This window comes from Scardinius erythrophthalmus, assembly GCF_964197995.2.
Source record: "Scardinius erythrophthalmus genome assembly, chromosome: 1".
Lineage (NCBI taxonomy): Eukaryota > Metazoa > Chordata > Actinopteri > Cypriniformes > Leuciscidae > Scardinius > Scardinius erythrophthalmus.
Genome location: NC_138221.1, coordinates 43,395,933 through 43,420,702, shown reverse-complemented (window position 1 = coordinate 43,420,702; position 24,770 = coordinate 43,395,933). Strand labels below are relative to the sequence as shown.

Genomic DNA, 24,770 nt, shown 5'->3' with positions numbered 1-24,770 from the left:
GCGTAGGCTCCTCCTGATTTTGTTAGTCATCTCATCTCTTATATGCTGTGTATGATCATATCCTGCCCTATTCATGGTAGCCTACTCGCGGACATTGCGTCATCAATGTCATCAATTGCGTCATCAAGGGGCCCGCCTTGATAATCCTACTTAAGGGCCCGGTGTTGGCTCGTTACGCCACTGAATATAATTGTCTAAACTCCTTATCAAAATTACATATTTACAACAAATTTGACACATATATATATATATATAGGCACACTTTGAGTACTACTAATAAAAGTGGTGGAGATCAGGCAAGACTGTAAGAAGACTCAGGCAAAAAGGTGCTATAACTGTAAAAACGCTTTAAAACCATGCATTTCCTATGGCAAACTGCCTGTATTGGCTGTAAATTGAATTTTTCATCTATGATGGCAGTTGTTAAATGCTTGCTAAATAAAACGTAATGTCTTTTGATGCTTGTGTGCTTAAAGGCCTTAACTGCTTGAACCCCGATAAATGCTGCTTGCAGCTTTAATTTACAAATGTGTTCGATGCAGCTCGGTATATGCAACAACTGAGGATATTAGGAGACATGTTTGTCGTAAGTTTTATTGTAAAAATATAGGATATCAACATAATGATAGTTGTTTATATTTTTAGCTTCATTGCAAGTGTATGACATTTGGTATAGAAATAAACAATGGTAATTAAGTGCTTTTCCTAAAAATGAGAAAGAAAATACAGGGTATTAAAACAGTATGAACTACAAATAAAGTCAGTATGTGAGGCTAAATAGATGTGTTTTAGTCTGAATTAGGTAAGATGTGTGCTTCCATTTCAGTTTAAATCCCTTCACTCGATTAATTGAGATTGTTCTCTTTTGTTCTGGGCGCCAAGTGCAGTAACTGTAACATCGGGCATATTTTGTAGTATTAAACACATATTTATACCGACTTCATAAGGCTCCGAAAATTCTAAACAAAGAACACAAAGAATGGCCTTCTCAGCTGCCATAGTTGCAACCAGGGGCGTTGCTAGACATAAAGCTCTACTGGGGCACAGGTCCCCCATTTTTGTCTGAGATAGCAAAAGTAACTAAGTAAGGAGGCCGTGGCTTACCGATAGGTCAATTAAATATAAATTTCATATCCGAAAGAATGATTCATTGTTATCACAAACAATCAAAGACAGTAGTACAGAACAGCATTGTGTGCATTTTCTGTGCTATACAGCGCTGCAGGCAGGGGCGTTTGTTTTAAAAACACCAGGCTGGGTAGTTGGGTAACTTAGGGGGGTTCGGGGGCATGCTCCCCCGAGAAAATTTGGATTTCTCAGACCTACATATGTGTATTTTAAGGTGTTTGAAAGGCAAAAAATTGGATAACAATAGCTTTAAAAGAATGTTAGGGCAGCATAGCATAAATGATTTATTAAGCAGAAAACAGATTCTTAAACAAAGGATAAATGTTGCAATGAATGATCCACACTACAAAATGTTAATGTGTATTGTCAACATTCAAAACTATTTTAACTCTTCCAAAAATTTTGTTTTTGCGTAGTAACTCTACACACAAACATAAAATGATTAGCCCACATACACACATATATGAATTATGTAAAACACTACTATCTTGTGTCTTTTGCATGTTCAGTGTGCAGTGGAAGTGTATGGGAGTTTGTCACACGTACATGTGCCCAAAAACACTGTATATATTATACAGGATGTTTGATTAATGTTACAGTTATTGAACTGAACTGAATCAACACTGAAGTGACTATTAACTGAATATTGACACTATTGGCTTGTTGGCCAAGCTGCTTTTCAAGCGATTTTTTAATTTGTTACTGTTGTGAAGCTGCTGTGAAACAATATATTGTAGCTCATATATGTATATAAATATATACGGATCTACACACACACACTGAATATGCAAAAATGGCAAGTCAGAAACTCAACTCTATTTCTAAAGCACTGTGTGTGTGTGTGTGTGTGTGTGTGTGTGTGTGTGTGTGTGTGTGTGTGTGTGTGTGTGTGTGTGTGTGTGTGTGTGTGTGTGTGTGTGTGAGTGAGTGTGTGTATGTATGCAGGGGCGCAACTACCCAGGGTCAGAGGGGTATGCAGCAACAATTTTGGCGCCCCCTCCCCCCCCCCAAAACAAAAACAATGACTGTGCCATGTAATGAGTGAGGAACGAGTAATAATTAACATATTAAATAAGTACAAAATTGTAATTTATTAATCAAATTGAACTATACTTCACAGTGATGAATCCACTGCTGAGTGTACCTCTGTCCCTCTAGGGGGGTTCGGGGGCATGCCCCCCCCATAAGAAAATTTTGTGGTTTTTAATGTTGAATTCATCAATCTAGTGCACTTTGAGAGTTCAAAATTAAAAGCTCCAACCCATATTCAATGTGCAAATTAAACAAAGAAAAATTCAAACCTTTTTTAGTAACAGTGTCTGTCTACATTACACTACTACATAATAATAGTTATAATATTAATACCATGATAGTAATAGACACTTTCATAATTAGTTTTGTACTAATTTCTATACTTCACATTAAAGATGTGATTGGGCCGCTGATCTACGTGTTTAATGAAAAATGTCAACAACAAAAAAACTAACGCTGAATTTTTTTTTTTTTTTTTTTTTTTTTTTTTTTTACCAATGCATTACAACGGCACTAACCCAGCGCCGCCAATTAAGCAAAACAAAACAAAACGAATGGGCCGCCGATGTACGAGTTTTATGGGCCGTTAAGACAAAGACAAAAAAAAAAAAAAAATAGCCTATTAGAATGTATCGGCCCAAAAAGCACGTCGGCCCACAGGGAATCTCCTAGCCTACATGCGTGGACGTCACACTTTAAATGCTGTTGCCTTTCACCATCCACTTATTTAGCTGCTGGCGCATCACTTGACATGCCATCTCCTTTTCCCTCTTTCTTTTTCTATTTTTAGTCCCGACAGCTTTTTTGCTTTATCCATCTTACTTTTTCGACTCGTACCTGCTCGCTCAGCGCTCACGGCGCCCCCGCCTGCTCGCGATATTGCCCCCCCTCCCCTCTCTATGTCAAAATTCTATGATGGAATATCCTACTCTAGCCTGTTAGTCTTCTAAAAAGTTATATAACATTGAGGACATGCAGAAATTATTTAGAAACGCACAACAGCAGCTACGTATAGATTTAAAAAAAAAAAAAAAAAAAAAAAAATTACCATCGCTTTGGCGCCCTAAGAATTGTTCATCAAGTCTTACCTCCCTCAAACTTATCATCTCTCCTTTCTGCTTCCCTGTCCCTGCTTCGTACAAAAAAAAAATTCTGATGTCCATCTACATGACACACATCTACAGAAGCCAATAATGAATAAAAATACGATTATTTGTATTATTTACAAACTTTTGTTTCGTCATGTTTTCATAGCCTACCTTAATAGCGTGTCAACACCTGACCGGACTTCAGTGTGTTCAAATATGTGCGCGCTGCACTGCAGTTGCTTGGAAACAGACGCGCGCGGACATGGATTTCTGTCGCGAGGTTCAGTTTCTGTTTTCGGTTAAACTGCGTTGCTTTTACAAGCGTTGATTGTTTTATTACTGCGTTGCAAATAGAGAATTTCTATTACCCTATAATATAATTTCTATTAAATACACTGACAAATAAAATAAATTGTTAAACTCAAACTTCAGATTTACTGGGGCACAGCAGATTTATACTGGGGCACGTGCCCCAGTAAAAGGTGTCTAGCGACGCCCCTGGTTGCAACTCTTGCGTCATCAGAACAGTGTGTTCAACGCATCACCGTTTCTGTTTAAAAAACGTTGTGCAACGTTTTGTCGGGGCTGAACGCAGCCCGGTTCTTTTTAGAGCCTAAATATAGGCTACTGTCTATGAGGCTAAGCGGGATTCAAGGCTAAGCCTATAGCCTAGGCTACATCATGCATTATGTTCGGCAACTCGCGTGCCCCGAAATCGCGAGATGTCGAGGAAAACATACCAATCCACTGTAAATTAAATTAATTAGACATTACAATTTGGTAGTAAAACATGAAGTTTTGCATATTTTATTGGTGCAAAGATTAGTAGGCTACTAGGCTGTATATTTGTACAATTTTGCAACAACTTTTTATACGTTATAAGTAGGCTACGTACGTACAATAGCGACTTCTGTAATTGAACAGACTAGATTTTTCTTTTTTTAAGCAAAGCATTTAAGTAGGCAATTATCTGTAAACACTTAAAACATTTTTAATAATAATCCAACACTGTGTGTCCTATCGGGTAATTAAAATTCTACACACACTTGCACTCTTCACGCCCACTTGAACACTTGGGCCAAATAAAATAAAATACGTCATGTAAGTAGACAAGTGGTCAAGTCAAGTGCAAAGACCGCAAGTGTGGGTATTTGGACAGGGCATTAGTCTCGGGTATCCTAGGGTTTATGTACACGTGTAAATCATCGTGGTAGTTGTTATCACAGTGGCGTAATCCCAGACAATAACTAATGCTCCAGTTCTAGTGTTTATAACCTATAGCCTAAGAGAGAATCCACAGACTTTTCAGGAAATTACCGTAAAAGTATTTCAAACAACAAATAATCCAGCATACAAAAAAAAAAAAAAAAAGGAGCTAGGCTATATTATGGAGCAATATTTTTTCACTTTTTTTCTTGTTCTTTTATTTATCACAGCCTGCATGTAAATGCTTTAATTTAATGTAGGCTATAGCCTATGTGTGTAGCAATATATGTTTTTTGTCTTTCAGGAGATTTTAAACTCTACTGCCAGGATGTTGTTGAAAATAAGAATTTAAGTGAAAATTAAGAATAAATTAAGTGACTTGAATAAAGTGATCTCAATAAAATTATCAGACGCTAAACTTACAATCTTCCAAGCCAACTTTTCCATTAATCTTTAATATTTTATTCATTTTAATTAATATTCCTGAAAATCTGATATTGATGTCCATGATCGTGCATGGGAACCCTGTTCACAAAAACGGTGCATTTTTGAAGATAAACGTTTTCTTAACCGCACAATTCGCAAAAAAAAAAAAAAATAAAAAATAAAATAAAATAAAATAAAACAGCCACTGCTAAGAAAAGCATTTCAGAAAGTGCCATAATCCAACAGTGAATTATTAATATCGCATCGAAAGTTCATTAGGCTGTTGGGAAACACGGAAGAGGCTTTTAGTTTAACCCAGAGCCATAAAGAGAAAGAGTTGCGACACTCCCATAGACCTCCGTTGTAAATAATGGCGGCGCTTTTAACCGCCCACTTCCGGGATTTGAAGAGCGGGATAGTTCTAAACACTGTCATTTTGGCGTTGGACCCCATTCACTTACATTGCTGCGCGTCGAGTTGTTCCAGAGTTAAGTTGTTGAAATATCGACCTCTTTTGAATTGTCAACTGTCTATTTTGTATCAGAGGCCCTTTGCGATGCTTATACTGGTCTTCATTTGTACATGCACAGCGTAATTATTTATATTTTATGTTAGTTGTTTCAACCAATTTTCAAGCACTGCCTGCTAACTTAGCTAGTTAGCTAGCGCGACTTCGTCAGTTAAGAGTTCGGTAATGAATCGCTGCGACCTTTATAGCAACTTTTATTTTATTTAATTTTTTTGGGATATACTAACTTTTCATTATGTTTTATTGTCTTGAGTGAAGCGGCTTGTGAGAACAATGCTGGACCTCTAGGATTGTTATGGCCATCATCAGTCCTGTCTGTTTCATGGATCACCTGCCCCTGATTTTTGCTTTTCTTGTTCACACAAGCACACATTTTTGTTGTCTGTCATTGTTTAATAAAAATTGTTTATTTGAAAACCTTCATTTGTATTAGCAATGCTTAAATTCGTTTTTAATCTGTTATAGTTTTGATAATGTGTATGGCTTAATATTAAAATAATATTCTTAGTCTTAACATGATAATGTTTCACGTTGTGGTCCTGGGGTGGCCACTTTCATCAGAAGAAGTGAGCTAGCTTAAGCGAACTCTGAACGGACCGCCACGGCAGACCTCTTTGCGTGATCACGAAGGTAGGCTAATGGCTGAATCAAAATTTATAAGCAAAATCACGGGAATCAATAGCCTAATACAGCCCAGTTGTGCTAAAATAAATATCATGAGACGTCCATCATCAGATGAATGATATGGAAAAGTTAAGTTAGAGCCGCTAAAGCCAGTGCTACTACCCATGCGAACATGAACACTGAGCTTTTCCCTCCAAAAATATAGCCTAAAACTTGTCTCCAAATGCAAAACTGACATTAACAAAATGCAATAACAGCTGAAAAAGTACTTGAAGTGTGTTTTATTTTATATTTACCGTTCAATAATGCAATCGCTGCTGTCTGTCCCATAGAAGAACATGACAGCCAGCGTATGTTTTAGAACTATTGGGGCTTACATGAACCACGTGACAGCCATAGCGGCGACATCAAAGAGTGTCGCAACTCTTTCTCTCTATGGCTCTGGTTTAACCCAGAGCCATGGAGAGAAAGAGTTGCGACACTCCCATAGACCTCCGTTGTAAATAATGGCGGCGCTTTTAACCGCCCACTTCCGGGATTTGAAGAGCGGAATAGTTCTAAACACTGTCATTTTGGCGTTGGACCCCATTCACTTACATTGCTGCGCGTCGAGTTGTTCCAGAGTTGAGTTGTTGAAATATCGACCTCTTTTGAATGGTCAACTGTCTATTTTGTATCAGAGGCCCTTTGCGATGCTTATACTGGTCTTCATTTGTACATGCACAGCGTAATTATTTATATTTTATGTTAGTTGTTTCAACCAATTTTCAAGCACTGCCTGCTAACTTAGCTAGTTAGCTAGCGCGACTTCGTCATTTAAGAGTTCGGTAATGAATCGCTGCCACCTTTATAGCAACTTTTATTTAATTTAATTTTTTGGGATATACTAACTTTTCATTATGTTTTATTGTCTTGAGTGAAGCGGCTTGTGAGAACAATGCTGGACCTCTAGGATTGTTATGACCATCACCAGTCCTGTCTGTTTCATGGATCACCTGCCCCTGATTTTTGCTTTTCTTGTTCACACAAGCACACATTTTTGTTGTCTGTCATTGTTTAATAAAAATAGTTTATTTGAAAACTTTCTTTTGTATCAGCAATGCTTAAATTCGTTTTAATCTGTTATAGTTTTGATAATGTGTAGGCTATGGCTTAATATTAAAATAATATTCTTAGTCTTAACATGATAATGTTTCACGTTGTGGTCCTGGGGTGGCCACTTTCATCAGAATAAGTGAGCTAGCTTAAAGGTGCCATATGTCATGTCTGGCAAAAAAAAATCAAGTCATACTCCACATTCCATACCAGATGGGGGCAGTATACCTCCAGAAAGTGAATTGGTCTATGCTCCGCCCCTACCTTCTTAGCTGCACATATACAAGTTAAAATAGGGACAACATCTATTTAGAGTGTTACGCTGCCCGCCTGAAGCTAATTTAGCAGCATATATCAAGTTTGATTTTCATTAGCAATACCACTTCTAGTTAAGTTATTATTAGTCACCAAAAAACATTCGGTCTCATTACACCTTGCAATGTTTTCCGTTACGTTTCGTGCGTCCAGGGTGTGTAAAGCAGAAGCAGCCTGGCCAGCGGCGGAGTATGCGCGATCCGTGAGTGCTGAAGACGTTCTGCACGGCTTTGATGGGTGCGCAGGAGGACACAAATGGGCGGCGACAGCTTCTTCCAGTGGCGGGAGCTTTTTCCTCAGCGCCGTCAACAGATAGAGCGTTACTAAAACTGTATACACCGCCGCCGACTTGAGCTGCAAAGAAGCTCTGGCCGCCCTGTCAAGGACGCTTGTCAAAAAGTACGGGGAAACTTGACCGCTCTGAATATAGTGAGTGAGTGCGCGCGCGCGCGGCCGGGGCTCGCTCTCTCTCTCTGCTAGTTCTTAGAGGCAGAAGAGCGCGTGCGCGCTTAAAATGTCATATTTTGGTATGATCGTTCACCCGCCAGTGTGGCGGATAGCTTTTTGAGATTTTATTTGTGCTTCAGAGCGCGTTTTTTTCCCTGCAGCGGGTGGTGGTAGGGGTCTCTTGCCAAGGGCTTCAGCCATCCTTCCGCTCTCTTCCCTGAACTGAAATGTAGTAGTGGGCTGTACTTTCCACATCAGGTTCAAGTACGCCCACAAGCCGTGCGAGTTATTCGTGTATTGCATGTTTGGCTGGTGGTTATGTTGCCCGTATACCGCCTCCCATGGCCGAAACTGGTATTACGACACCTGTCGGGCCGTGGCTAGTAATGCTAATGCTAATTAAGGTTGATATCTCTGCAGCACTATAACTTGACATTTTTTTAATGACATCATCGCCCTTATTTCTTCTCATTCTTTTGATGTGTGTAGCTCATTTTTGGGATATTTTTACCTCAATTGTTACATATGGCACCTTTAAGCGAATTCTGAACGGACCGCCACGGCAGACCTCTTTGCGTGATCACGAAGGTAGGCTAATGGCTGAATCAAAATTTATAAGCAAAATCACGTGAATCAAAAGTTAAGTTAGAGCCGCTAAAGCCAGTGCTACTACCCATGCGAACATGAACACTAAGCTTTTCCCTCCAAAAATATAGCCTAAAACTTGTCTCCAAATGCAAAACTGACATTAACAAAATGCAATAACAGCTGAAAAAGTACTTGGGGTGTGTTTTATTTTATATTTACCGTTCAATAATGCAATCGCTGCTGTCTGTCCCATAGAAGAACATGACAGCCAGCGTATGTTTTAGAACTATTGGGGCGTACATGAACCACGTGACAGCCTTAGCGGCGACATCAAAGAGTGTCGCAACTCTTTCTCTCTATGGCTCTGGTTTAACCCTGGTGATTCCTCTGACTTTTAGCTCTGCCTACTGGCGCGTCACAGTACTGGACTATTTAGCATTTAAAGGGGTCATATAATGCCATTTTTGTACAAGCTAATATGATTCTTTATAGGGTCTAAATTAAAAGTTTGTAATATACTTTAATTAAAAATTCTCATTAGTATTGTAAGAAAACACTCATTTTACCTGGTCAAAAACAGCTCTGTTTTCAGCACGCCGTTTCAGTGCATGTGTCTTTAAATGATAACGAGCTTTGCTCACCCCGCCCCTCTGTTCTGTGCATACAGTACACCATTTCTAACACAATAACCACGTGTTGTTCATTATAAACGTGGGATTATGAAATATATTGAGAATGTCGTACATAGAAAACATGCTGTAATGTACCCTGAGTGTAAACCTTAGACGCATTCATCGTGAAGCCTGCAGCAAGGCTGGCAAATTTCGCAAAGATTAATATAAATACTAATATAAAGGTTAATAAAACATTACACTCACATCTTCTGGAGGTTCAGCAGGAGCACGTTGGTACCGATCCGTTTTTTCTCGTTTGTAAAGCTGTCTGGTGTGAAATGATTCGCGCAAACATGAAAGCATGGACGATCGTGGGGAATCCCCGTGAGGGAATCCCAGCGTCAATCCTTTGGGCATATGCTTCAAAAACAAAACTCAGCCACTGCATCTTCAACGGCTCGGATTTAGGAACATCCAAATGACTGCTGTGTTCCTTATTACATCTAAGAACTGAACACCACAATCGCTTAGACGCCATTCTACCATAGACAGTATATAAACTGGACACAGCGACCCCATAGGTTTCAACGGAGAGAAGTTGAAGCACATAAGGAGCAGTCATTTCCTGATTGCCAGGCGTACTGCGCAGACTCAAACTGAGCTTGACGACGGGGATGTGACGTGAGCAGCCTGCCTGACAGTTGTAAGTTTTCTAGCAGCTGTGCCTGACGAAATCGGAACCATTCCCTTCCGAATCTTGCAGAGACGGAGAGTGTGAGAAGGAGCTGTCCATGAGCTAGGAGCAGGAGCAACGTCATGACTCTCTATGGGCTTCTCCTTTGACTTTATGCCTCCGCGTCCCCCAAATTGCCCGCGAGCTTCTCTTCCTGTCTCTACGGTAATTTCCAGAGAGTCGCGTGGTTTTGACGCAATCGTTAGCCTACTTTTACAAAAACTGCTTCTACGGGGCCATAACGTAAGATACAAGGTAATGGAGCCTTTTATACATTGTCGTGTTTCTTTAGAAATAAATAATGGACAAATGGAGTCTTTAAACGCCTCAGATGTAAAGTTATTCGCTGTCAAAGTGACGCCAAAATGAATGGAAGTCAATGGGATGCTAACAGCAGGTGAAGGCTTGTTAGCCAATGGCGGCTCCCGGGGGTACCTTCAAACTAATACGAAACGCTTACCCACTGCATTCTACTCCAGCATAACAACAATGGCGGACTACTATGACGGCTGTCACAGCTCGCTCAGGGCGGGTCTTGTGTTGAAACACGGCTGTCAATCTCAATAGCGGGAGGGGCGTACGATCTTATGACGTCACAATATCGAACGGCTTGATTTCAGAGAGGGTCAAACATATAAGGAGATTAAAACAAAACCACTGGATGGATTTTTATCACGATAGGATGGTTGTGTACAGGCACTGCCAACAGACATTTCAGTGCAATCAACTTGTAAAAGTGCATGTACCATTATATGACCCCTTTAAATGTTTGTTGCCTCCAGATAATGGCAGTTGTCCTTTTTAGGCCAGGAGCCAGGTCCACTCCTCAGGATGTTTTTGCTACCTTTTTTTCACTATTATTTCCTATTATCTCATACTTTGGGCCATCACAAGTTGATAATGACCACTCCCAACTTGGCCCCGTTTGGTCTCAGGGGCCAAAAAACACTCATTTTGGGAAAAGTAAAAGGCACAAACTGATAAAGACAATGGATGTCACATTATGCTGGACTGATTATGCTAGTCGATAATAGAACTCTATGCTGGGAACAGACAAGGGGTGTAGTCCCGGAGTAATAATAATCCCCAATGTGAAATGTTGACATCACTCTGTCTCTCTCAAAAATGGTGAGTATTCTAGTTTGCTCACTATAGCTGATGTCACATAGGCCTAATGGTCTCAGGACATTTCCTATTCCCTACTATTTGTGTATTTAGAAGACCCAGTTGAGTGGATAAGTATACTTTTTCCTTTTTATTCAGGAACAACACATAAAAAAATATATTTAAATTATACAAGAATGGGATGCATCATAAGAAATAAAATTATCTAAAATCAGATCAATAGTCAAGTCAGTAATACGATTTTTTTTCAGCAGTGTTCTGAGTTTGGAGAAGAACATTTATTCTAGATCTAGGGGTTATTGCTGCTCTCCCTGCTCTTATCCATGCTATAGGCTGCATGGATGCACAGGGAGTTCTGTCCCAGAACAGAACCATACCGCCAATCTGTATGCTAATTGTCATATTTGACTAGTGGTCCTGACATAAATGCATGTGGCCGTTGTGAAGTTGTGTTTCTTTTTTTTCTTTTTTCTTTTTTTTTTCTTTTTTAAAAATAGATGTTCTAGATGAATGTTAGATCTACAATAGATTTTCTTCTCTAAGCTCAGATCACTGCTTTCAAAACAATTAACACTCAATTGCACATGGAATGATTTCAGTAGGCCCCAAACTGATATCTGCAGGGTTGATAATCTACACATCACAGGAAATTTACACAGCAATCACAATTGTATAATTTTTCTTTTTCAAAAGTAACAAACATTGTTATACAAATAATAAGAAAGCATAATAAGGGGAAAAGAAAGATGTGTGGGAGTGGTGGAGAGAGTTGGCGAAGGGGTGTAACGAGAGGAAGAGTGGAACAGGTAGAAAAAGATGAGGGGAGAGGAGGAGAGAGTTTAAGAAAAGGCGAGGGCATAAAGTGGAGAATGGGTAAAAGGTAAAAGGAAAAGGGCATTAGTGGAACGAATAAGAGGAGAAATTGCAAGAAGACATGAACAGAAAGAAAGGGGACAGCAGGATGGAAAAGAAGTGAAGAGATGTAAAAGATGCAGACTTTTAAAAGAAATGGGAATCATGCTCATGGCCTCTTCTTGGGAGAAGCTAAACAGATCCAAAGTGTTATATGGCATTACACATCTATTTTTATGAGTATTATGATTGCTGATAGTTGTACATCTGTAGTTTTGAGACAGCCTTGGCATGGCAAGTTCTGCAAATGTCCAAAACAATTTCAGAATTAAAGTCAAGAACACTGAGGTGGATGAACAATGTATCTTCATTAGTGTATTTGTATCTGAATGGTATATGAAAAAAAAGAACAATAGAGAACACACCTGTAGTTTTGAAGATAGTATTTACTTTTAATAAATGCATTACTAGAATAAACTGCAGTGCTTCATTATGCAGTGAATATTAAACTGTGTTAATTGTTTTGAGAATAATTAAATTCATTTGAAGAAATGTGTCAAATCAATTGAGAAAAATAGTAACATTTCAAATATGTTTTTCTCACTGTTCCCGGTTAACATAAATTTTACCACTTGATGGCGCAAAGGCCTTTACAAAAACAAGCAGGTTTGTGCTCCTCATCCAAATGCATGAAACTTGTGCATCATTTCGAAAATGCACAAGTTTGAAACGTGCTCTTTTAAACATTTTAGTTATGTATTTTAACAAGTATTGGTGTGTTTATTTTTTATTTTAAATGTTTATTATTTTTTTAAAGTAACATTGAAAACACATTTCGATAAATCAAGTGCAAAATCATATTTCCCTGGCCTCTTTGTTCTTTATCTGGATGCTCTTTTTTTTATTTCTCATGTTTTTCTTCTGTTTTTTTAAGGCTTAAATAAAGTTTGGGCCCTAATTATGAACTTATCTAGTTTTTTTTTTTTTTTTAAGTAGTCTACTTTTTATATTTTCACACAATATGCAGTTAACATGTTTCTAAAATGCTTCCATTTTCTTCTCACACAAGCTTACACAATACCAAAATCATGGATCTTTCTTGTCAAACACAGCATGCCAGAAATGAAGACATAATGTTCCAAACCTTAAATATAGTATAAAGCCTCTATTTCTGCAACAACAGCAGCTCAAAAGTATTCAAAAAATATTTTTTAAAATGTTGAAACAGCTGATGAGCATTTTAAAGAAACAGATCACTGAAATATTGAGATTCCACTCTCAGTCAGAGCTGGAGACATAGACAGGTGTTGAATTATTCCATTACATGGACACACACAGTAATAACGGGACTCTTAGAATTGGTTTTGTTCAGTGTGGATTGAGAGAGGGGGAAAAAAAAAACATTGATTTAGTTCTTTTTACAATCCCTAGGACACATTTCTCAAACCTTTCACATGAGCACAACATAAGTCTGAGTGAGCTAAACTGGGGATCATTTGTCTTTGCTTTGGCACAAAATGTAGGTATTCAATGACTACATCTGGTTATGAGAACTGTGAAAAAGTGTATTGAAAACTGTGTCCAATATAGCGATTGAATCAAAAACCAAATCTATGTTGGATCTTCTGTTACAGTCTGTGAAAGAGCACAAACTACCAAGGGCATCGACACCCCCACCCCTGCAAGGCAATTTCAACTGAAGTTCTGCGTAGAGGACCCATCTGACCAGTGCCCTGAGCAATTATGTTACTTGCTATTTTTTCCTATGTGCATTCTATAGAGTAATGACTCATTCACTTTTAGAAAGTATATTGCCAACAAAATGCATACATTCAACACTTAACCAAGAATGGTTGAAAGTATAACGAAAGTGAATTATAAAAAAGTTGTTTAGTTGGTGTATGCAGAATTTTTTTATATTTTTTTTATTTTGAAATGCAGAATATGGTATGCTGGTATTTAATGTAACAAAATGTGGTTTTGGACAGAAAATTAACTATTTGACTATTTGTGTGATGCAGGTTGCTGTGTTAAGAATTTAGAAAAAGTACTAAACACTTTGCAATTGTAAAAAAAACTATGCAATGTAAGTAAAATAAACCATGGTATAGGATTGATAAAATATATATTTAATGTTTAATTGTTGCAGGCTTTGGTTTGAAATGTAAACATTTTGACATTTCCAAGAACTGTTAGTCATAAACATGAACGTTTCACTTCAGCAGGTGTGAGGGGAAAAAGAGGAAGAAAGACAGACCCTGAATACATAGACGCTCTCGAATAGATCTAATTCTGACACTCTGAAATTCATTAGAGAGAACTTAGTCAAAGTAAACACTTGCCCACCACATTTGCATAAAAGCAAAGCAAAATTACTTGGAGATTAAAATATTTTTCAGCAAATGTTTCAAGCGGCATACTTTTAGATGGACCACAAAATGTAATTCAAGTAAATCTTAAGTATAAGTTGTAATGTAGACTACACATAAATCCATAATTGGATGTTGTTACAATGAAATCAATTTATAAATTTATAAATTTTACAGCATTGCAAATTGGTTTGAATTGTATAGCTCATCAAGCTTAAGATATTGCGTGTAGATAAGTTTATTATAGTTTGGCTATTATTAAAACGTTTCCTTGAGCGCTGAGAAGTTTGCAGCTGCTCCGTCTGCTTGGGTGATTCTCAATCCCCAGAGACAAAATATTCAAATACATACAACAACCGAAACTGAGAGAAACACATCTACATTGCAATAGTTCCTTAAACTAAAGCTTTTCTAGGAATATGTCATTGTGTGCAGTTTAATCTGTCTTAATTTCAGAACAACTGAAAGAACAGAAATACATTTTTAAAACACATCTTTTGGGGATGTGACACTCCTCAAAACCTTCCAATGATGTTAGAAAGCTTTACTTTATTAATCAGTTTGGTTTAGTAGCTTTACTCTATGATAATCTTCTGAAATGTAGAGGGGTAAATGACATGATGTGCATATTTTTGTGTCCAAGTGCATTATTTCCTTTTTAAATTATTTGATAAATGCATGGCATATATCACTTTATTCTATTAAACCCATTTAGTTTGAATGAATTCTTAGTACATTTAAATAATACATATTATACATATTTGTTTTGTTATCTTAAACCCCTAAAGTCTCAAGTGGTGCAACTGTCTGAACAAATGAACTGTTATAGGGAGTCCACTGAAAGCAAGTTGTAGAATTCAGTGCAGTTTTATTAATATCCAAAAACAAGATCAAACATAAAACAAAGGCATGGCATGAAACTCAAAACAAAAACAGGAAAATAGTCATGGTGCTTACCACCAGTGGTTACACGAAACAATACTTGACAAAGACACATGGCAAACACGAGGGCTTAAATGCACACATGGATCCTTGTGGAAGAGTGAAAAGATTTGTAGATCTCTCTCAAATACTGGTAAAAACTGCTGATTTCAAGTATGGGTATTTTGGTACACTTTCCATGTCAGGTGGTACAACTATATTTGGTTGTACCCCCTGACATAAAAAAAGAGAGAGAAAAAAAAAACAGTTTGAAATGTTTTTTAAAGGGATACTCCACTTTTTTTGGAAATAAGCTCATTTTACAACTCCCCCAGAGTTAAACAGTTGAGTTTTACCGTTTTAGAATCCATTCAGCCGAACTCCGGGTCTGACGGTACCACTTTTAGCATAGCTTAGCACAGATCATTGATTCTGATGAGTCCAGTAGCATTTCTTTCAAAATGACCAAAGAGTTTCAATATTTTTCCTATTTAAAACTTGACTCTTCTGTAGTTAAACCGTGTACTAAGATCGACGGAAAATGAAAAGTTGCGATTTTCTAAGCCTATATGGCTAGGAACTACTCTCATTCCGGCGTAATAATAAAGGAACTGTGCGGCTGTACCATGGGTGCAGCAGGCGTAATGATATGACGCTGCGCCTGAAAATAGTCCCCAGCTCGGTAACTTCTTCCAACGTGACCGGGACTAAGTTTGTCTAACCTATTAGACCTATTTTCAGGCGCTGCGTCATATCATTACGCCTGCTGCACTCATGGTACAGCCGCACAGTTCCTTGATTATTACGCCGGAATGAGAGTAGTTCCTAGCCATATAGGCTTAGAAAATCGCAACTTTTCATTTTCCGTCGATCTTAGTACACGGTTTAACTACAGAAGAGTCAAGTTTTAAATAGGAAAAATATTGAAACTCTTTGGTCATTTTGAAAGAAATGCTACTGGACTCATCAGAATCAATGATCTGTGCTAAGCTATGCTAAAAGTGGTACCGTCAGACCCGGAGATCGGCTGAATGGATTCTAAAACGGTAAAACTCAACTGTTTAACTCTGGGGGAGATGTAAAATGAGCATATTTCCGAAAAAAGTGGAGTATCCCTTTAAAAACTGAAGCTTGTTTAAACACATTGATCATGACTCAAACATTTGCATTGCATCAATTTTTGAAAAAAAATAAATAATTGTAACCATATTTGTCAAATGACCTACATATATGTTTGCCCTCATGCTAAAGTAATAAAATGTTTTTTTGACAGATTAAATAATTACATTAATTGATTGAATTAATTTATGATTTAAACTTGATTAAGATTAAATTATTTTTTACAGGAGTATGATTTTCAAGAAAATACAGTTTCAGTCTTTCTACTTCAACATTTCTGTGTGTGACTTGCTCTTTATTGTAATTACATAATTAAATAAATTTAAAATTTCCCCATTTTACAGTGTATGTATCTATAAAAGTAATACTCACACATTATATTTGAAGGAAAATAATCTAGATAACCTGAAAGAATAGACAAAATAAGACTTTATTGATGAGTGTGTGAAGGCTGAGTGCATATTTGTCAGTATCTTCAAAAATGTGTGAATAGAGGCAAATTATGTAGATTCAACATCAGAATAAGAAACGTTGGAGTCTTCGGAAAAAATCATCAGTGCTTCATCTGGAAAAAGTCAATAAGATCAATAATAAAAAAAACACATTTTAGTTACATAATGCAATCCAAAGTGAAGCCGTTATGTATATAATTGTAACAGTATCTTATTTATCATATTTAAAAAGCTCTGTAGTCAATTTAGTAATGTTTGGGTTACCTTGAAGAGACTAAGTACAGCGCTGTATGTCAGAGAAAAGAGGAATAGGAAGATGAATGAAGTGGCAGTGGACCAGAGACTTCTGAACTCATCCTCCTCCAGAACATCTTTATTACAGTTCAGAGCAAAGCCCTTCTCTGGCTCAGGTGGCTCACCTGGAAAAGAAAACACATGTACATGGGGCATATGAACAGGATAAGCACATTGTCCAGTACGTATATGCAAACATAAATCACACATCCTGAATTTAAAGCCCAATGTGTCTAAGGCTTCTAGTTAGTGTATAATTAAGAACATGGCGGCCACATGTAATGCCTGCGTGTACTCACACACATTCATTTGCACACACAGCTAAATGTACACAGAAGAGACAAACATATAACATTGTCCTCTCTCTTACTCATTGTTTCTGCATTTTACCATACACTTTATAAAAATATGCTCAAGCATATTACTTTTTTCCCCCCAAGTATCATCTCAGACATTAACTAATACTGACATATAAGTACACACTACATCCTTACAACAAAACATTTGCATGCCTTATTGATTGTAAATGTCAATATGGTGACTTTGGTGGTCACCATAAGAGGCTTTACTGTGTGCAGAGTCACAATAATATTCTAATTTATCTAAATACTGATGAAACAGGACCAGAATGTAAAGTATGCAAAGTTTCTGATTATAAGAACCATAAGAGCTGGACTAAATCATGCAAAGTTGCAAACACAAAGATTTATTGCTTAAAATTGTAAAACAACATAAATGTCAAACCAAAATGAAATATTTTTGATTTGAAACATAGAACATTACAAACATAACTGTTACAGATGACATGAAAAGGCGGTACAGTAAGCAGGACAAAACATAAATGCGCAATTTTAACAAACACATTAAACTCACACAGGTCAGAATAAATTTTTGTTCTTGAAAACTATTGTTTTTTTTCACACTATGATATTATAATGACTATGTTTCCGTTCATATTTATTTTCATGCAATAACAAATTAAGCATAGTTTTGAGTGAAACTTGGCTTTGAAGTTTGACACATGCAGTAAAGTAAAAAAAGCAGAACAATGACCAATGAACAAAAACATCAAAGACAGATAATCTGACAAGTGAGCAACAGGGAGCATAAGCACTGGAAATGAACAAACGAACAGATACAAGTTAACACTGATAATCTTTGATACAAACTGGACATTCTGACTGTTTACTTTTGCTTGTTGTCACTTGTAATGGAGCACTTGTATTCTTCATGTTGGCGTGTTTGACTGCGCAGGTGATGGTGGTTTTGGGATCTTCATACTCTTTTTGTGACACTGTTAGGATGCTGAGAACAGATTTGTTGTCCATTTTACAGTTGGGAGAACTGGTTATGGCCTCTATGTAAGGATGTCCCTTCACTTGCCACATGATATAGACATCACCAAGTTTATGGCTTGTGACCTCACACACCAGAGAGACACTGTCGTTGTAAAGATCAGGTCTGTGAATGGTAACAGTGGGTATCTGTCCATCTGAGTTAAAGGAAGTGATAAAGGTTCATTAAACAAACAGAAGAATCAAACAATAATGAATAACAATAGTGTATCAAGACAGTCTAAGCTTTTTGACAGCGAAAGCATTTCAAATGGGCTTGCGGTTTTTGCCAGAAAAATTGTTATATTCCATTTTCATAAAATTATAATTGTACCTGTAAATGCACATACAGCCACAAAGTCAATTATTTGGAAGTAACATTGACTTACCTCCTTTATCAAAATGGATCTCCTGCTTGATTTCTCTGTTATTAATTGTGTCACGGATGGTGCAGGTGACTATTTCTCCATCAAACCATGTTTCTTTATCAATGGTGACATTGTGGATTTTCATAAACGGTGAAGTGTCAGTAAAGACATTTCCTGGTTTGATATTCTTGATAGGTACAGGTCCATTCTTCACTGTACATGACACTGAAGCTTCTTGCACTGTCTTTTGTACATCTCCAGAAACAACAGCTTCCAAGACAACTTTATCATGGAGAAATAGTTCTCTCTCAATTGGTGGCTTCAGCGTCAGTGTGAATTTAGCTACAAGGGAGTAAGAAAGTACATAACTTCATGTGTAAATTTGGATTTAGGTGTATATCTGTGAATTGTAACAGGGAGCATAAGCACTGGAAAATGAACAAAACCAACAGATACAAGTTAACACTGATAATCTTTGATACAAACTGGACATTCTGACTGTTTACTTTTGCTTGTTGTCACTTGTAATGGAGCACTTGTATTCTTCATGTTGGCGTGTTTGACTGCGCAGGTGATGGTGGTTTTGGGATCTTCATACTCTGTCTTTGACACTGTTAAGATGCTGAGAACAGATTTGGTGTCCATTTTACATTTGGGAGAATTGGTTATGGCCTCTCTGTAAGGATTTCCGTTCACTTGCCACATGATATAGACATCACCAAGTTTATGGCTTGTGACCTCACACACCAGAGAGACACTGTCTTTGTAAAGATCAGGTCTGTGAATGGTAACAGTGGGTATCTGTCCATCTGAGTTAAAGGAAGTGATAAAGCTTCATTAAACAAACAGAAGAATCAAACAATAATGAATAACAATAGTGTATCAAGACAGTCTAAGCTTTTTGACAGCGAAAGCATTTCAAATGGGCTTGCAGTTTTTGCCAGAAAAATTGTTATATTCCATTTTCATAAAATTATAATTGCACCTGTAAATGCACATACAGCCACAAAGTCAATTATTTGGAAATAACATTGACTTACCTCCTTTATCAAAATGGATCTCCTGCTTGATTTCTCTGTTATTATTTGTGTCATGGATGGTGCAGGTGACTATTTCTCCATCAAACCATGTCTTTTTATCAATGGTGACATTGTGGATTCTCATAAACAGTGAATTGTCAGTAAAGACATTTCCTGGTATGATATTCTCACTAGATACAGGTCCATTCTTCACTGTGCATGACACTGAAGCTTCTTGCACTGTCTTTTGTACATCTCCAGAAACAACAGCTTTCAAGACAACTTTATCATGGAGAAATAGTTCTCTCTCAATTGGTGGCTTCAGCGTCAGTGTGAGTTTAGCTACAAGGGAGTAAGAAAGAAAATGACTTCATGTGTTCCTTGGGATTTGTCTATATCTGTGAATTGGTATCAGTTTAAAATAATGTATATCTGTGTGAATTTGAAATAGAAGTTAGTTCATCACAACAGCAAGCAGGTTCATTGGCATTCAATAATTCAACTAATGATTTGACAAAACTAAAAGATTGTTCTAAAATGTCTCTTCAAACATGAGCCTCCTCAAAGAAAATCATCATAATCTTGACCCAAAAGCAATACAGAGATGTAATTTACCTGGTGGGACTATATCAACAGCAATATCGCTGCAGTCTTGCATAGAAGCTCAGACATGCAACAGATTTAGAGAGAGGTAAACATCTTGAATAAAGAAACATTCACAGGCCTCAAGAGAAAACATACCTGTATATTGGGCCTCTCTGACTTCATTTCCAGCCTTGTGCACGAACTCGCACTTAATTTTGACGTCTGTGTTCTTCAATGTGTCGGCACTGATTTGAAAAATGCTTGTGGCACTATACAAGGTTACTGAGGCATTCTTCTCACTTGTGTCATAGGTGTCTATCGCATTTTTCACCTCCTTACCATCCAGAAACCACTTTAACGAGTATGCTTTAGGCGAAAACTGCCGGGCTAAACACAAGAAGGTTGCTGTCCCATTCTCTAACTCCTTAAGTGTAGGTTGTGTTAAGACGACAGTTGCAGGCTGATCTGGCGGTGGAGCTGGCAACATACAGGAGAAAGCAGAGAGGACATGAAAAGCAAGAAAATGCTTGCTTTTTCTCAAAATGTAATGATTAAATTTTCTATTATGTATTTTTAATCACATTTTCTTTAGGGTGACTTGTAACATCTTGTCCAGGGACTACGGATGAAAAATAGCCTTTGGCTAATTCTGGTACATTTACAGGATGTTTTTATTAATGTACAATGTCCCTGTCAAACTAAATAAAAAAATAAATAAAACAAATGGTGCAACATGCTTTATTAGGCAAAGCACACAGATGCTCTTGAGTTTGAACGTCAATGTTAAATGTTGTAGCCTATATTTATATTTAACTTATTATTCTTTTCTTTTTCCTTTATCTTTTGTTTATAAAACAAGAAGAAATCTCATATGCCATTGTATTCCCTTGGCATGAGGTCAGAGAAAAAGTATTTCTAAAGGACTAAGCATATTATGTACTTTTCTGTTCTAATGTTTTTTAGATCTTTAGCCTTGCTGTTCTCAGCTAGTGTAAAACATTTACTGTCATTAGACTTTGATAAAGGACAACTGCTTGACATGCACAAAAATATAAAAGCAGGTTCATTAAAAAAGTTCAATCAATGATTTGACAAAACTATAAGAGTGTGCTAAAATGTCTATTCAAACATTAGCCTCCAGAAGAAACAATATCCCCACTGCAATATACAAAACACTGAACCCAACAGCAATAGAGACACATGAAGTAGCTAAAATGCAACATGTAAAATGTTAGACATTTCAGGGATGTAACTTGGACTATATCAACAGCAATATTGCTGCAGTCTTGCATAGAAGCTATGTACAAAAATCAGACATGCAACAGATTTAGAGAGAGGTAAACATCTTATTAATAAAGAAACATTCACAGGCCTCAAGAGAAAACATACCTGTATATTGGGCCTCTCTGACTTGCTTTCCCATCTTGTGGTCGAACTCGCACTTAATATTGACGTCTTTGTTCTTCAATGTGTCGGCACTGATTTGAAAAATGCTTGTGGCACTATACAAGGTTACTGAGGCATTCTTCTCACTTGTTTCACGGGTGTCTATCGCATTTTTCACCTCATCATCCTGAAACCACTTCAACGAGTATGTTTTAGGCGAAAACTGCCAGGCTGAACACGAGAAGGATGCTGTCCCACTCTCTAACTCCTTTTCTGTAGGTCTTGTTAAGACGACAGTTGCAGGCTGATCTGGAACTGGCAACATACAGGAGAAAGCAGAGAGAACATGAAAAGCAAGAAAATGCTTTTTCTCAAAATGTAATGATTCAATTTTCTATTATGTATTTTTAATCACATTTTCTTTAGGGTGACTTGTAACATCTTGTCCAGGGACTACAGATGAAAAATAGCCTTTGGCTAATTCTGGTACATTTACAGGAATGTTTTTATTAATGTACAATGTCCCTGTCAAACTAAATAAAAAAATAAAATAAAAATGGTGCAACATGCTTTATTAGGCAAAGCACACAGATGCTCTTGAGTTTGAACGTCAATGTTAAATGTTGTAGCCTATATTTATATTTAACTTATTATTCTTTTCTTTTTCCTTTATCTTTTGTTTATAAAACAAGAAGAAATCTCATATGCCATTGTTTTCCCTGGCATGAGGTCAGAGAAAAGTATTTCTAAAGGACTAAGCATATTATGTACTTTTCTGTTATAATGTTTTTTAGATCTTTAGACTTGCTGTTCTCAGCTAGTGTAAAACATTTACTGTCATTAGACTTTGATAAAGGACAACTGCTTGACATGCACAAAAATATAAAAGCAGGTTCATTGGTATTAAAAAAGTTAAATCAATGATTTGACAAAACTCTAAGTGTGTGCTAAAATGTCTATTGAAACATGAGCCTCCATGAAGAAAATCATCAATCTTGACCCAACAGCAATACAATAGAGAGGGACACATGAAGTAGCTACATTGTCAAATGTAAAATGTTAGACATTTCAGGGATGTAACTTGGACTATATCAACAGCAATATTGCTGCAGTCTTGCATAGAAGCTATGTACAAAAATCAGACATGCAACAGATTTAGAGAGAGGTAAACATCTTATTAATAAAGAAACATTCACAGGCCTCAAGAGAAAACATACCTGTATATTGGGCCTCTCTGACTTGCTTTCCCATCTTGTGGTCGAACTCGCACTTAACTTTGACGTCTGTGTTCGTCCATTTGTCGGCACTGATTTGAAAAATGCTTGTGGCACTATACAAGGTTACTGAGGCATTCTTCTCACTTGTGTCATAGGTGTCTATCGCATTTTTCACCTCCTTACCATCCAGAAACCACTTCAACGAGTATGTTTTAGGCGAAAACTGCCGGGCTAAACACGAGAAGGTTGCTGTCCCACGCTCTAACTCCTTTTTTGTAGGTTCTGTTAAGACGACAGTTGCAGGCTGTGGAACTGGCAACATACAGGAGAAAGCAGAGAGAACATGAAAAGCAAGAAAATGCTTTTTCTCAAAATGAAATGATTCCATTTTCTATTATGTATTTTTAATCACATTTTCTTTAGGGTGACTTGTAACATCTTGTCCAGGGACTATGGATGAAAAATAGCCTTTGGCTAATTCTGGTACATTTACAGGATGTTTTTATTAATGTACAATGTCCCTGCCAAACTAAATAAAAAAATATAAAAAAAAAAAATAATGGTGCAACATGCTTTAATTAGGCAAAGCACACAGATGCTCTTGAGTTTGAACGTCAATGTTAAATGTTGTAGCCTATATTTATATTTAACTTATTATTATTTATTTTTTTCCTTTATCTTTTGTGTATAAAACAAGAAGAAATCTCATATGCCATTGTTTTCCCTGGCATGAGGTCAGAGAAAAGTATTTCTAAAGGACTAAGCATATTATGTACTTTTCTGTTCTAATGTTTTTTAGATCTTTAGCCTTGCTGTTCTCAGCTAGTGTAAAACATTTACTGTCATTAGACTTTGATAAAGGACAACTGCTTGACATGCACAAAAATATAAAAGCAGGTTCATTGGTATTAAAAAAGTTCAATCAATGATTTGACAAAACTCTAAGTGTGTGCTAAAATGTCTATTGAAACATGAGCCTCCATGAAGAAAATCATCAATCTTGACCCAACAGCAATACAATAGAGAGGGACACATGAAGTAGCTACATTGTCAAATGTAAAATGTTAGACATTTCAGGGATGTAACTTGGACTATATCAACAGCAATATTGCTGCAGTCTTGCATAGAAGCTATGTACAAAAATCAGACATGCAACAGATTTAGAGAGAGGTAAACATCTTATTAATAAAGAAACATTCACAGGCCTCAAGAGAAAACATACCTGTATATTGGGCCTCTCTGACTTGCTTTCCCATCTTGTGCTCGAACTCGCACTTAATATTGACGTCTTTGTTCTTCAATGTGTCGGCACTGATTTGAAAAATGCTTTTGGCACTATACAAGGTTACTGAGGCATTCTTCTCACTTGTTTCACGGGTGTCTATCGCATTTTTCACCTCATCATCCTGAAACCACTTCAACGAGTATGTTTTAGGCGAAAACTGCCAGGCTGAACACGAGAAGGATGCTGTCCCACTCTCTAACTCCTTTTCTGTAGGTCTTGTTAAGACGACAGTTGCAGGCTGATCTGGAACTGGCAACATACAGGAGAAAGCAGAGAGAACATGAAAAGCAAGAAAATGCTTTTTCTCAAAATGTAATGATTCAATTTTCTATTATGTATTTTTAATCACATTTTCTTTAGGGTGACTTGTAACATCTTGTCCAGGGACTACAGATGAAAAATAGCCTTTGGCTAATTCTGGTACATTTACAGGAATGTTTTTATTAATGTACAATGTCCCTGTCAAACTAAATAAAAAAATAAAATAAAAATGGTGCAACATGCTTTATTAGGCAAAGCACACAGATGCTCTTGAGTTTGAACGTCAATGTTAAATGTTGTAGCCTATATTTATATTTAACTTATTATTCTTTTCTTTTTCCTTTATCTTTTGTTTATA

General features: G+C 37.0%; 1 protein-coding gene and 1 gene segment (V, D, J or C); both read right to left on the bottom strand.

Moving 5' to 3' along the window:
- ighd (immunoglobulin heavy constant delta) overlaps positions 1-24,770 on the bottom strand; it is a 509,609-nt gene that overhangs the window by 40,163 nt on the left and 444,676 nt on the right. The gene's annotated exons all lie outside the window — the stretch shown is intronic.
- Positions 16,621-24,346, bottom strand: LOC308697643. The segment is given in 10 exons: positions 24,089-24,346; positions 22,867-23,178; positions 21,653-21,964; positions 20,420-20,740; positions 19,700-20,020; positions 19,166-19,468; positions 18,681-19,001; positions 18,147-18,449; positions 16,928-17,082; positions 16,621-16,776 (listed from the first exon to the last, which is right to left on the bottom strand).